At 49.3% G+C, this 15,212-nt stretch overlaps 1 protein-coding gene across 3 annotated transcripts in view; it reads right to left on the reverse strand.

Annotated features, from left to right (window-relative positions):
• LOC144610170 (zinc finger matrin-type protein 4-like) overlaps positions 1 to 15,212 on the reverse strand; it is a 183,541-nt gene that overhangs the window by 140,856 nt on the left and 27,473 nt on the right. The window lies entirely within an intron of this gene.

The following is a 15,212-nucleotide window of genomic DNA, read 5'->3' on the forward strand; positions in this document are numbered from 1 at the left end:
GAGCAGACTCGATGGGCCGAATGGCCTAATTCTGATCCTGTGCCTTGTGACCTTATGGAATCTTTCTCTTGGATGGTTATGGAATTTCCTTTCCATCACACAAACCAACCTCCCTTCCATTGACTCCAATGACACCTCAGGCCAGCAGCATAGTCAAGGATGAGTCGCACCCTGGCCACTCCCTCCTCACCCCTCTCCCATCGGCCAAAAGCCCAAATACACAAAAGCACAGGCATCATTTGACGGCCTGATTCATCGTACGGACCTCCTAGTACACCGATCCGGGAGAGGCTTCGAAATGACTGATCCATTAACAAATTGCTGGTGATATTTACTCCAAAGAACTTTTATCTGTAATGATATATAATATAAGAAAATAACTGCAGATGCTGGTACAAATCGAAGGTATTTATTCACAAAATGCTGGAGTAACTGACGTCAGTCTGAAGAAGGGTCTCGACCCGAAACGTCACCCATTCCTTCTCTCCTGAGATGCTGCTTTATCTGTAATGAAATCTATAGAGTTGCTACACAGTCTGAAGAAGGGTCTCGACCCAAAGCTTCAAACTCCTGACATGCTGCCTGACCCAGTGTGTTACTCCACCACTTTGTGTCTTTATTTGGTAAACCAGCATCTGCAGTTCCCTGCTGCTCCTGGCTACACATCAGTGTGTTCGACTACCCATCTGTAACGAGGAGCACAGATGAATCCAAAACTAAACGGGATGGGAACAAATTCAGACTCAGTCGCATTATCTGGCGTCTTTAAAGATTTATCTCAAGTCCTGGGCTTGTTGTGTTGGCACGGTGGCGCAGCGGTAGAGTTGCTGCCTCACAGCGCCAGGGACCCGGGTTCCATCCTGACCACGGGTGCTGTCTGTGCGGAGTTTGAACGTTCTCCGGGTTTCCTCCAGTTTGGTTTAGTTTAGAGATACAGCGCGGAAACAGGCACTTCGGCCCACCGGGTCCGCGCCGACCAGCGATCCCCGCACATTACCACTATCCCACACACACTAGGGACAATTTACACGTACACCGAGCCAATTAACCAACAAACCTGTACGTCTTTGGAGTGTGGGAGGAAACCAAAGATCTCAGAGAAAACCTACGTGGTCACGGGGAGAACGTACAAACTCCGTACAGACAGCGCCCATAGTCGGGATGGCGCCAGGGACCCGGGTTCCATCCTGACCACGGGTGCTGTCTGTACGGAGTTTGTACGTTCTCCTCGTGACCTGCGTGGGATTCCTCCGGGTGCACCCACATTCCAAAGACGTGCAGGTTTCTACGTTAATCAACGTCTGTAAATTGCCCCTAGGGTGTAGGAGTGAACTAGTATGCGGGCGATCGTTGGGTCAGTGTGGACTCGGTGGGCCTGTTTCCACACTGTATCTCTAAACTAAACTGAGTGACAGATTAGCCATCCTGTCCGCAAATCCAGCAGACCTCTACTTCCAATTAAAATGGGTGTCAGGACAGAACACCACAGGAGGTCTTTCTTCCCTGTGGCTATCAAACTTTACAACTCCTTCCCCTTCTGTCGTGGGGCAGACTGAGACTGAACCCCCCACAACCAATCTTTGCACACCCCCCAAGCTTTTCCGACTCGTCACTTTAATTTTGTTTTTGTGGATATTGTGTTTTTATGACTGTTGGCAGATCAATTTCCCTCCTTGGATAATTAAAGTTCTATCGTATGGTATCGTCCCATTGTCACCTCTGATGGAGTCAGCAGTGAAGACCAATTTCACATCCAATAGATCATCCTATGGAATTTCTTTGGCCAGAGGGTGGTGAATCTGTGGGATTCATTGCCACAGAGGGCTGTGGAGGCCACCTCCATTTTTAAAGCTGAGATCGACACATTCTTGATTAGTAAGGGCGTCAAAGGTTACGGGGAGAAGGCTGGAGGATGGGGTTCAGAGGGAAAAATAGATCAGCCACGATCGAATGGCGGAGCAGATCCGATGGGTCGAATGGCCCCACAGTGGGACGGGGGTAAAGTTGCTGCCTCACAGCGAATGCAGCGCCGGAGACCCGGGTTCGATCCCGACTGCGGGTACTGCCTGTACGGAGTTTGTACGTTTTCCCCGTGACCTAGAGGTAGGGTACTGACATGGATAGAGAAAGTTGGTTGACAGACAGAAAGCAAAGAGTGGGTATAAATGGGTCCCTTTCAGAATGGCAGGCAGTGACTAGTGGGGTACCGCAAGGCTCGGTGTTGGGACCGCAGCTATTTACAATATACATCAATGACTTGGATGAAGGGATTAAAAGTACCATTAGCAAATTTGCCGATGATACAAAGCTAGGTGGCAGTGTGAACTGTGAGGAAGATGCTATGAGGTTGCAGGGTGACTTGGACAGGTTGTGTGAGTGGGCGGATGCATGGCAGATGCAGTTTAATGTGGATAAGTGTGAGGTTATCCACTTTGGTGGTAGAATAGGAAGGCAGATTATTATTTGAATGGTGTCAAGTTAGGAAAAGGGGACGTACAACGTGATCTGGGTGTCTTAGTGCATCAGTCACTGAAAGGAAGCATGCAGGTACAGCAGGCAGTGAAGAAAGCCAATGGAATGTTGGCATTCATAACGAGAGGAGTTGAGTATAGGAGCAAAGAGGTCCTTCTGCAGTTGTACAGGGCCCTAGTGAGACCGCACCTGGAGTACTGTGTGCAGTTTTGGTCTCCAAATTTGAGGAAGGATATTCTTGCTATTGAGGGCGTGCAGCATAGGTTTACTAGTTAATTCCCGGAATGGCGGGACGGTCATATGTTGAAAGACTCGAGCGACTAGGTTTGTATACACTGGAATTTAGAAGGATGAGAGGGGATCTTATCGAAACGTATAAGATTATTAAGGGGTTGGACATGTTAGAGGCAGGAAACATGTTCCCAATGTTGGGGGAGTCCAGAACCAGGGGCCACAGTTTAAGAATAAGGGGTAGGCCATTTAGAACAGAGATGAGGAAAAACTTTTTTAGTCAGAGAGTTGTGAATCTGTGGAATTCTCTGCCTCAGAGGGCAGTGGAGGCCAATTCTCTGAATACATTCAAGAGAGAGCTAGATAGAGCTCTTAAGGATAGCGGAGTCAGGGGGTATGGGGAGAAGGCAGGAACGGGGTACTGATTGAGAATGATCAGCCATGATCACATTGAATGGCGGTGCTGGCTCGAAGGGCCGAATGGCCTACTCCTGCACCTATTGTCTATTGTCTATTGACCTGCGTGGGTTTTCTCCGAGATCTTCGGTTTCCTCACACACTCCAAAGACGTGCAGGTATGTAGGTTGATTGGCTTGGTAAGCGTAAAAATCGTCCCTAGTGGGTGTAGGATAGTGTTAATGTGCGGGGATCGCTGGTCGGAACAGACCCGGTGGGCCGAAAGGGCCTGTTTCCGCACTGTATCTCTAATCTAAAATTCTGCTCTATTGTCTGATGATCTTATGATCCTGCTGATGAAGACAATTGGAACGAAACAATGCTCAGTCATTGCACACTTGCAATTGATTAATCAGCTAATGAATGACTGTTAACTTCATTGGCTTCCTCCTAGAATTTGTGACCCAGAAATGGAAAGCAAGGATGACAGCAAAAGACTAAGTTTCAGAGTCATGGACCGAAACAGACCCTCGGGCCCAACGTGTCCATAATGACCAAGACCATAAACAAGATCATTTGCCAGCAAAGTAATGACTGAAATTTCTGTTCTCGCAATTCCAGCTGCCCACATCCTGCAATTCTACGAAGTCATAGAAGCACGCAGTATAGAAAAAGGACCCCTAGCCCAATTTTGTCCAGGTGCCACATCTAAGCAGATGCAACTTACCTGCGTTCGGCCCATATCCCTCTTAAACCATTGCTATTCATGTACCTGTCTACCTCCTCTGACAGCTCAATCCATACACCCACAAACCCCCTGAGTGAAAAAGTGTCCTTTTGAGGTTCCTATTAAATCTTGCCTCTCTCACCTGGTTCAGGATACCCCTACCCTGGGTAAAACCTGGAAACATAGAAAATAGGTGCAGGGGAGGCCATTCGGCCCTTCGAGCACGCACCGCCATTCAATGTGATTATGACTGATCATCCACAATCAGTAACCCGTACCTGCCTTCTCCCCATTCCCCTTGATTCCATTAGCCCCTAGAGCTCTATCTAACTCTCTCTTAAATTCATCCAGTGATATGGCCTCCACTGCCCTCTGTGGCAGAGAATTCCACAAATTCACAACTCTCTGGGTGAAAAAGTTCCTTCTCACCTCCGTTTTAAACGGCCTCCCCTTTATTCTCAGACTGTGTGGCCCCTGGTTCTGGACTCGCCCAACATTGGGAACATTTTTCCTGCATCTCGCTTTGTCCAGTCCTTTTGTAATTTTATACGTCTCTACAAGATCCCCTCTCATCCTTCTACACTCCAGTGAATACAAGCCAAGAAGACTCCAGAAACAGACCCTTTGGCCCATCTTGTCCATACCAACCATGGGGTCCATCTAAACCAGTCCCATTTGCCCCACCTATTCACCCTGTACACTCCCTTGATAATGTTGCTGCCACATCAGCATTTCTTACCTTGAACATCTGTAACGACTTTTCACCACCTGACTAACTTTCCATGTCCGCTCTTTGGAACAAGGAAACTGATCGACACAAAAGGCTGGAGTAACTCAGCGGGACAGACAGCATCTCTGGAGAAACGTCACCCATTCCTTTTGACCCGCTGAGCTACTCCAGCGCTTTGTGTCTATCTTCGCGGTACATTGAAGTAGGAGTTTCCAAACTGTTTATTCTCTGCTCTCTCAGGCACCGAACATTTCTTTCTATTACCAGCTTTCCTGACAAAAGAAATAATATTAACGAACACTTAGCCCAGTCAAAACTTAGCACGACAAACTGTGCTTCTCTTCAAATGAGTGATATTTTGCTCTGACCATCGGTCACAATCATGAACGTTGGAGCAGAACTTAGACTTCGTTTAAAATTGGGATCATACAACAGGGAAGCAGATCCCTCAGCCCAACTGGCCCACGCTGACAAAGGCACCCATCTACATGAGTCCCACTAGACAATAGGTGCAGGAGGAGGCCATTCGGCCCTTCGAGCCAGCACCGCCATTCAATGTGATCATGGCTGATCATTCTCAATCAGTACCCCGTTCCTGCCTTCTCCCCATACCCACTGACTCCGCTATCCTTAAGAGCTCTATCTAGCTCTCTCTTGAATGCATTCAGAGAATTGGCCTCCACTGCCTTCTGAGGCAGAGAATTCCACAGATTCACAACTCTCCGACTGAAAAACGTTTTCCTCATCACAGTTCTAAATTGCCTACCCCTTATTCTTAAACTGTGGCCCCTGGTTCTGGACTCCCCCAACATTGGGAACATGTTTCCTGCCTCTAACGTGTCCAACCCCTTAATTATCTTATACGTTTCGATAAGATCCCCTCTCATCCTTCTAAATTCCAGTGTATACAAGCCTAGTCGCTCCAATCTTTCAACATATGACAGTCCCGCCATTTGCGTTTGGCCCACGTTCCATGTGGCGTTAGAGTAGATGCTGACTTCGGCAGTGACCTCACCAACACTCGCCGTCGGGGGGAACTCACGTGATGCGTTTTATTCACAGCGGTAAACAAAATCCAGGACTGCATATAGAGGCGTGTCTCTTGTCGCCAGCGATCCCGGGGTTGTCCCGGCAGCTCAGTCCTGGTCTTCGAAGAAAGAGGCCTGGCGATCTCAGGCCTCTCCCTACAGTTCACCCTTGCCTCGAGAGGAGGCGCTGGCGGTCTCAGGTTTCTACCTGGTGGCTCAGGTTTGGGCGTGAAGGGGCAGCAACCTTCACGATCCCTGGATAATCCTGGTGGCTGGGGAACGCTGGTCGGAGCGGACTGGGTGGGTCGAAGGGCCTGTTTCCGCGCTGTGTCTCCAAACCAGACTAAACCGTGTGTCAACTATAACATCCCAGGAATGCCAGAATCTAGCGAGTGGCAGGATCGGACTGGGAATTTGATGGATGAGGAATGACAGCGCCAATTTAAAGAATTTTGCCGAGATTTATGGAGGTTTATTTGAGACAGAATCAAGTTGTTCCTTGCTTTGTTCCTGCAATACCCGTGGGAGAACAAGGTTGAGTGGCCAACAAATCACTCTTGACTTGCAGGACCACACTAGGAAACGGACACCAGCAAAAAAATGATCAGTTTAGGCAAGGCCTGTTCATCATCGTCAGACTGCAGAGGCAGAGTTAGCTGGTCCCTGTATCAAGGACACTCGTGTGCGACCCTACGCACAATAGTTTCCGAGCAAAGACTTTTACTCTTCCGCCATGTTGCCCGCGGCCAGGGTCTCATAAACAATGTCCTGTGCAGGACAACTGTACGAACCATCCACTAATTTGATTTTGCTGCAAAATCACTGCTTCTGCAGCAGAGGCTGAGATTGTAATATTTTTCAAAGCACAACTGAGGGAAAGAATTGTACTTTCGGGGTGCGGCGCGGTGGCGCAGCGGGTAGAGCTGCTGCCTGGCGGCGCCAGAGACCTGGGTTGGGTTCTGACTACGGGATGCTGTCTGTACGGAGTTTGTACGTTCTCCCCGTGGACTTTCCTCGGGTGCTTCGGTTTCCTCCCACACTCCAAAGACGTACAGGCTTGTAGGCCAATTGGCTTGGTATAATTGCAAATTGTGTAGGAAGGTGTTCGTGTGCAGGGTGATCGCTGGGCGGCGCGGACTCGGTTGGCTGAAGGGCCTGTTTCAGCGCTGTATTTCATAAGTGATAGGAGCAGAATTAGGCCAATCAACATATCAAATCTACTCCACCATTCAATCATGGCTGATCTATCTTTCCCTCTCAATCCCATTCTCCCCGTAAACCCCTGACCCCCGTACAATCTCTGCCTTAAAAACATCCACCGACTTGGCCTCCACAGCCTTCTCTGGCGATGAATTCCACAGATTCACCACCCTCTGACTAAAGAAATTCCTCCTCATTTCTTTCCGACGCTGCATTCCATCTGCCACTTCTCCGCCCACTCTCCCAACCTGTCCACATCCTTCTGCAGAGTCCCTGCTTTCTCTACACTATCCTCCTATCTTTGTATCATTAAAGTCTGAAGTAAAGTATAAACAAGGAACTGCCGTGCTGGTTTTTACCAAAGATGGACCCAAAGTGCTGGAGTAACTCAACGGGTCAGGCAGCATCTCTGGAGAACATGGATATGGAACGTTTCGGGTCGGGACCCTTCCTCATCAGTTTAAAGAAGAGTCCCGACCCGAAACGTCACCTATCCATGTTCTTCAGAGATGCTGCCTGACATAGAAACATAGAAAATAGGTGCAGGAGTAGGCCATTCGGCCCTTCGAGCCTGCACCGCCATTCAATATGATCATGGCTGATCATCCAACTCAGTATTCCGTACCTGCCTTCACTCCATACCCCCTGATCTCTTTAGCCACAAGGGCCACATCTAACTCCCTCTTAAATATAGCCAATGAACTGGCCTCAACTACCTTCTGTGGCAGAGAATTCCACAGATTCACCACTCTCTGTGTGAAAAAAAACGTTCTCATCTCGGTCCTAAAAGACTTCCCCCTGATCCTTAAACTGTGACCCCTTGTTCTGGACTTCCCCAACATCGGGAACAATCTTCCTGCATCTAGCCTGTCCAACCCCTTTAGAATTTTGTAAGTTTCTATAAGATCCCCCCTCAATCTTCTAAATTCCAGCGAGTACAAGCCGAAATAATACTGTATATATTTTTTTGACCCGCTGAGCTACTCCAGCACTCTGTGAAACGTCACCTATCCATGTTCTCCAGAGATGCTGCCTGACCCGCTGAGTTACTCCAGCACTCTGTGAAACGTCACCGATCCATGTTCTGCAGAGATGCTGCCTGACCCACTGAGTTACTCCAGCACTCTGTGAAACGTCACCTATCCATGTTCTCCAGAGATGCTGCCTGACCCGCTGAGTTACTCCAGCACTCTGTGAAACGTCACCTATCCATGTTCTCCAGAGATGCTGCCTGACCCGCTGAGTTACTCCAGCACTCTGTGAAACGTCACCTATCCATGTTCTCCAGAGATGCTGCCTGACCCGCTGAGCTACTCCAGATTATTGTGTCTATCTGAGGGGAATAAGTCCGTTGTGGGGAACAAAGGGGCAAAAACAAGAATAGGAGTCAAGGGGCAACAGTGTTTAATTGTCAAATGTACCAAAAATAGAACAATGAAATGATTACTTACAGCAGCGTAACATCTGTAAACACAGTACTCAGAGATAATTTAATAAACCAAAAATATGTTCAAAAAATTAAAAAAATATATACAGTATTATTGCAAAACATAAGCCTGAAGTCCCTAAAGCAATTAATACAGCTCCTAGTTCGTAATTTAGTTGGTTTTGTAGTGTTTAATAGGCTGATGGCCTTAGGGAAGAAGTTGTTCCTGAACCTGGACATTCCAGTTTTCAGGCTCCTGTACCTTCTTCCTGATGGGAGGGGTGAGATGAGAGTGTGGCCAGGGTGGTGTGGGTCGCTGATGATGCTGGCTGCCTTTCTGACTACTGGATTCTGGGGGAGTTGGGAAGGATGGGGGGGGGGGAGCGTTAGAAAATGGGATTTCGTGTGGAATTAGTGGACTACTATCACAACGTTTAAGAAGCAATTAGACAGGTACATGGATAGGACAGGTTTAGAGGGATGTGGGCCAAAAGGCAGGCACGTGGGACGAGTGTAGATGGGACATGTTGGTCGGGAGGGCAAGTTGGGCCGAAGGGCCCGTTTCCACACTGTATGACTCTAAATGTAAACAGGTCCAAGATGATCAGCCCACAAACCTCCTACTTCCCCTCATTAAACCTGTGCCCTCCTGTCTTGGACATTGACACCAAAGGAAGATGATTCTTCCCATCTATGCAATCTAGTCCCTTCATATTTTCTGTGCATCGCTGTCTAGATACCTATCACTCTCCTCCGTTCCCAGCTGAACAAACCCAGCCCAGCCCGTCTCTCGTTATAAGGGAAATGCTGCAGTGCAGGCAAAGCCCTGGTGAAGGTCCCCTGTACCCTGCCAAGCACTGCAACACCCTCCCTCTATCGTGATGCCTGTTTGTATGTCGCACGACTCAGTGACACTCAACTACAGAGAACACAGCGGTGAAGGGAAGCTGTTTGGGACTGTTAGGAGTGGCGAAAAACCTCATTGTTGTGTTCTTCACCCAAAAGATTAGAACATATTTTAGATTAGTTTAGTCTGAAGAAGGGTCTCGACTCGAAACGTCGTCCTTTCCTTCTCTCCAGAGATGCTGCCTGTCCTGCTGAGTTACTCCAGCATTTTGTGTCTACCAGATATTCGAAGGACACTTGAACATAGACAGCCTGGTCCGTATAAAACCCAGGCTGAGGAGAGAGACTGGGAGGAGGCCGGGTGGGCCAAGCTGGGGCAGGTGGGGCTAGGTGAGGCCAGGTGAGGGGTCTCAACCTGAAACATCACCCATTCCTTCTCTCCTGAGATGCTGCCCGAGTTACTCCAGCATTTTGTGTCTACCAGATGGGGCCAGGTGAGGTTAGGTGAGGCCAGGTGGGGCCAGGTGAGGCCAGGTGAGGCCAGGTGAGGCCAGGTGGGGCTCCTCCCTGTTGGCTGTGGTCACCTGCCACAGGTTCAAGAGGGGCTGAGCCACTTGGACAAACCCAAGACCACCAGCGCCACCGTGTGGTCACAACTGGGTTGCCGGGAAGAAGCCCTGGACAGCTAGCGCCCCGCCCCTACTGAGGCTAAGACTGAGTGGCCGGGTCACTGCGCCCGAGATGGAAGAACCTCTTCCAGCCCCCATTCAATGAGGGACTGTGCCCAGACACAAGAGGCAAAGACTGAGCTGCCAGGATAATCCAGAGACTGCCGCTTCAAGCCTAACGCTGAGCTGCCAGGAAGAAACCTCAGACTGCCAGCGCCTCCTCTTGAGGCAAGGATGAACGGCAGGGAGAAAGAAGCCCGAGATCTCCTCCCCTCCTTCTTCGACGATCAGGACTGAGCTGCCGGGACAAGGCCGGTATCGCCAGCACCCCCACACAGGCGCTCTGATGGCGAGGGACAGCACCCCCTGGTGGTCCTGAACTGTCTTACCACAGCAAGTAGAATAAACCGTTTCGTTCACTCTACTACGATTGCCGGCGTGGTCACTGCCGATCCTGGTGTCAACGCTGACTGACGCAAACAACCAACTATTGCGCCGGAGAGGGTCCAGGAGCGGCTCACCAGGACTTTGCCTGGACTGCAGCATTTCAATTACAATGAAAGACTGGTCAGGTTGGATTAAACAAGGAATTGCAAATGCTGGTTTATTCCAAAGATAGACACAACGACCTATTTGGGAAATATCGACCAATGCTCTTTCCTCCGACAATGAATCCATGCGGCGCGGTGGCGCAGCGGTAGAGTTGCCGCCTTACAGCGCTTGCAGCGCCGGAGACCCGGGTTCGATCCCGACTACGGGTGCTGTCTGTGCGGAGTTTGTACGTTCTCCCCGTGACCGTGTGGGTTTTCTCCGAGATCTTCGGTTTCCTCCCACACTCCAAAGACGTGCAGGTGTGTAGGTTATTTGGCTTGGTGTGCGTATACATTGTCCGTAGTGTGCGTAGGATAGTGTTAATGTGCGGGGATCGCTGGACGGCACGGACTCAGTAGGCCGAGAGGCCTGTTTCTGCCCTGTATCTCTAAACTAAAATAAAGTGCAGCGTCGTTTTGCACAACGTCTAATCAACAGTATAGTGGGCAGAGTGTGCTGGAGTAACTCAGCAGGTCAGGCAGCATCTCTGGAGAACATGAACAAGTGACATTTCAGGTTTGGACCCTTCTTCAGACTCGGTGAAGTAGGGAGGAACACCAGATACTGGTTTACACCGAAGATAAGACACAAAATACTGGAGTAACTCAGTGGGTCGGGCAGCATCTCTGAGGAAGAGGAGGAGTTGACGTTTTGGGTCGAGACTCTTCTTCAGTCTGAAGAACATACACAGACAGCACCCGAGGTCGGGGTCGAACCTGGGTCTCTGGCACTGTGAGGTAGCGGCTCTACTAGTTTTCACTGTGTTGCCCAAATGCCACAGAACTGTCCCAGTTTATCACTGTTGCTGTTTATCAGTCTGAAGAAGGGTCTCGACCCGAAACATCACCCATTCCTTCTCTCCAGAGGTGCTGCCTGTCCCGCTGAGTTACTCCAGCATTCTGTGTCTACCTTACCACTATTGCCTCCACCAGCAGTGGCTTTGTAAAGTTATGTCCATACGCTCCCAATTATGGATATCTGGCAGCTGTTCGCAGTAATTTGCCACAGGAGAGCCCAGCGTGAAGAGTGTTCATGATTTCAAGCACCTCGTTACCGTCCTCACTCTAAGGAAAACAACTAGAGCTTCCAGAGGATAGACGCAATATGCTGGAGTAACTCAAGCGGGACAGGCAGCCTCCCTGGAGAGAAAGGATGGGCCACGTTTCGGGTCCAGACCCTTCTTCGGTCTGAGAGTCGGGGGAGAGGGAGACGGGGAGAAATGGAAGGGTAAGGTGTGAAAACGAGACATCAAAGGGGACGCAGTTCAAAGAAAATGTGGAAGCCCCTTAAATGTCATAAGTGCAGGAAGGGACTGCAGACGCTGGTTTACACTGAAGATAGACACAAAATGCTGGAGTAACTCAGTGAGACAGGCAGCGTCTCTGGAGAGATCCTTCCCCATCATCCCTGTTTTCATAGGTTCCTAAAATGTGATTCCTAAAACTCCAACCTCCCTCTTTGCAAGAAATTTTTCCCCTCCCCTCCCTCCCCCCCCCACCCCCCTCCCTCCCTCCCTCCCTGAAAGACTGGAGCGACTAGGCTTGTATACACTGGAATTTAGAAGGTTGAGAGGAGACCATATCGAAACGTATAAGATTATTAAGGGGTTGGACACGTTAGAGGCAGGAAACATGTTCCCAATGTTGGGGGAGTCCAGAACCAGGGGCCACAGTTTAAGAATAAGGGGTAGGCCATTTAGAACTGAGATGAGGAAAAAGTTTTTCAGTCAGAGAGTTGTGAATCTGTGGAATTCTCTGCCTCAGAAGGCAGTGGAGGCCAATTCTCTGAATGCATTCAAGAGAGAGCTGGATAGAGCTCTTAAGGATAGCGGAGTCAGGGGGTATAGGGAGAAGGCAGGAACGGGGTACTGATTGGGAATGATCAGCCACGATCACATTGAATGGCGGTGCTGGCTCGAAGGGCCGAATGGCCTCCTCCTGCACCTATTGTCTATTGTCCCCCGTCCCCCCCCGAATCTCTCTGAACCATTTGTCTACCCCCCCCCGGGGAAAATCATTCCTGCTATCTACTTAATCTACCTCCATTGACAGGTTCCTAAAACTAAACCAACTATTCCGGGTACCGCCTAACTTGCGTAGTTTAGTTTAGTTTGGAGATAGAGCATGGAAACAGGCCCTTTGGCCCACTGAGTCCGTGCTGACCATCGATCGCCCGCTCACACCAGTTCTACCTCACACACTAGTGGCAATTCACAGAAGCCAATTAACCTACAAACCTTTGGAGTGTGGGAGGAGGCCGGCGCACCTGGAGAAAGCCCACGCGGTCACAGGAAGAGCGGACAAACTCCACACACCCGATGTCAGGATCCAACACAATCCTGCCTCTGCAGAAGCTGCTGCCTCTGGTGCTATGAGGCATGCTCCACTGTGCCGTCCGAACCTGCTGTAGGCAAATATTTAGCAGAACCTCCTGGCAATGGACCACTTGCCGCTATTCTCTGCTTTCATCCCACAGTGCATTTCATATCTATGATTTTGTCACGTGGTTTAAATTTTCAAACATTTGTGTCAAAAGCTTTTTGAAAATCAGACACATCAGACCTCTTTGTTGCTTCATCAATGATTGCCAAAGTTAATAATTTTCTCCATTACATAGAAAATCAGGTGCAGGAGGAGGCCATTTGGGCCTTCAAGCCACCACCGCCATTCATTGTGATCATGGCTGATCATGCACAATCAGTAACCCGTGCCTGCCTTCTCCCCGTATCAATAGACAATAGGCAATAGGTGCAGGAGTAGGCTATTCGGCCCTTCGAGCCAGCACCACCATTCAATGTGATCATGGCTGATCATTCTCAATCAGTACCCCGTTCCTGCCTTCTCCCCATACCCCCTGACTCCGCTATCCTTAAGAGCTCTTTCTAGCTCTCTCTTGAATGCATTCAGAGAATTGGCCTCCACTGCCTTCTCTGGGAGAGAATTCCACAAATTCACAACTCTCTGGGCGAAAAAGTTTTTTCTCACCTCAGTTTTAAATGGCCTCCCCTTTATTTTTAGACTGTGGCCCCTGGTTCTGGACTCCCCCAACATTGGGAACATTTTTCCTGCATCTAGCTTGTCCAGTCCTTTCATAATTTTATACGTCTCTATAAGATCCCCTCTCATCCTTCTAAACTTCAGTGAATACAATATGACAGCCCCGCCATCCCGGGGATCAACCTGGTGAACCTACGCTGCACTGCCTCAATAGCAAGAATGTCCTTCCTCAAATTAGGAGACCGAAACTGCACACAGTACTCCAGGTGTGGTCTCATCAGGGCCCTGTACAACTGCAGAAGGACCTCTTTACTCCTATACTCAAATCCTTTCAATTACTTTCCCACATTTTTTCGGAGATTATTGACTCCAAACTTACCGAATGGACTTTACCAACATGGTCAGACAATGGCAGGGACAAAGTGAGACTAAGAATAGTTTAGAGTTGCAGCATGGATAGAGGCCCTTTGGCCCACTGAGTCCATGCTACCCATTGATCGCCCATTCGCACTAGTAAATGTTAATCCACATTTGTATCCTACACACTCGAGGCAATTTACAGAAGCCAATTAACCTACAAACCTGCACATACTGTACATCTCCAAGATGGGGCCAAAGACATGCGCCTCTCTACTCTTTTAAACCTCGAGATCCTTTATCATGCGGACAGCTTGATTGTCATGTGGATAGCATGCAACAAAAAAGCTTTTCACTGTACCTCAGTACATGTGACAATAAACTAAAGTCTTCGGAACGTGGGAGTAATCTAGATAGGCAAGAGTTTAGGTCCATTATTGTCACATGTACAAAGGTACAGTGCAAATCAAATCATATAATATAATCAAAATTAGAAATACAATCAGGCCATACGTTCATAAATGATAGGAGCAGAATGAGGCCATGAGGCCCATCAAGCCTGCATGGCTGATCTATCTCTCCCCTCCAAACCCCACTCACCTGCCGTCTCCCCATAACGCCTGACACCCGTACTAATCAACAATCTGTCTATCTCTGCCTTGAAATTATCTACTGACTTGGTCTCCACTGCCTTCTGTGGCAATGAATTCCACAGATTCACCATACTCAAGTACAACAGGCAGAGCAATGGGGAAGATACAAAGTGCAGAACATAGTTCTCAGCATTGCAGCACACCGGTTCCACAGACAAAGTCCAATGTCAGTAACGGGGTGGGCTTTTTTGACTGAATTAATAATAATAATAATAATCCATTTATTTTATATAGCGCCTTATCACATGCTCAAAGCGCTTTACAAATACAATTAACATAGAAACAAACAGACAAACTATCCTGACGGAAAAGCGGCGAATACACAACGCCAGCGTCCTCTCATGTCAGGGTCCGGCAGTAGACAACAAAAAGCACAAGACACACAGATATAATTTTTTACACAAAACAGCCATCACAGTGGTTGCTCTAGGCATACCCTCACTGTGATGGAAGGCAAAGTCTTATCTCCTCCTCATTCTTCTCCCATGGTGCCACGAGGTGATCGAGGCTCCCAACTTTTTGAAGCCCCCACCGGGCGATGAAAAGTCCCAGGGCCGAGCCGAGCAGGCCGATGAAAGTCCTGAGCCCCCACCGGGCGATGGAAAGTGCTGCAGCCGAGCCACGCAGGGCGATGAAAGTCCTGAGCCCCCACCGGGCGATGTAAAGTGCTGCGGCCGGGCCACGCAGGGCGATGAGGGGCCTGCGGGCGGGTCGATCATACCTCGCACTTCGGGGCGGTTGAAGCTGCTACGGCTGGAGCTCCCAAAAGCCGGTCGCCAGCCAGGGACCTGCGAACTCCCGATGTTGCGGTCTGCAGGGCCCACGGCCGAAGCCTCCGAGATGGTAAGTCCAGGCCCTGCGGCCGGAGTCTTTGAGGTCGATCCCAGCTGG

The sequence above is a fragment of the Rhinoraja longicauda genome, chromosome 36 (genome assembly GCF_053455715.1).
Source record: "Rhinoraja longicauda isolate Sanriku21f chromosome 36, sRhiLon1.1, whole genome shotgun sequence".
NCBI classification, from domain to species: Eukaryota; Metazoa; Chordata; class Chondrichthyes; order Rajiformes; family Arhynchobatidae; genus Rhinoraja; species Rhinoraja longicauda.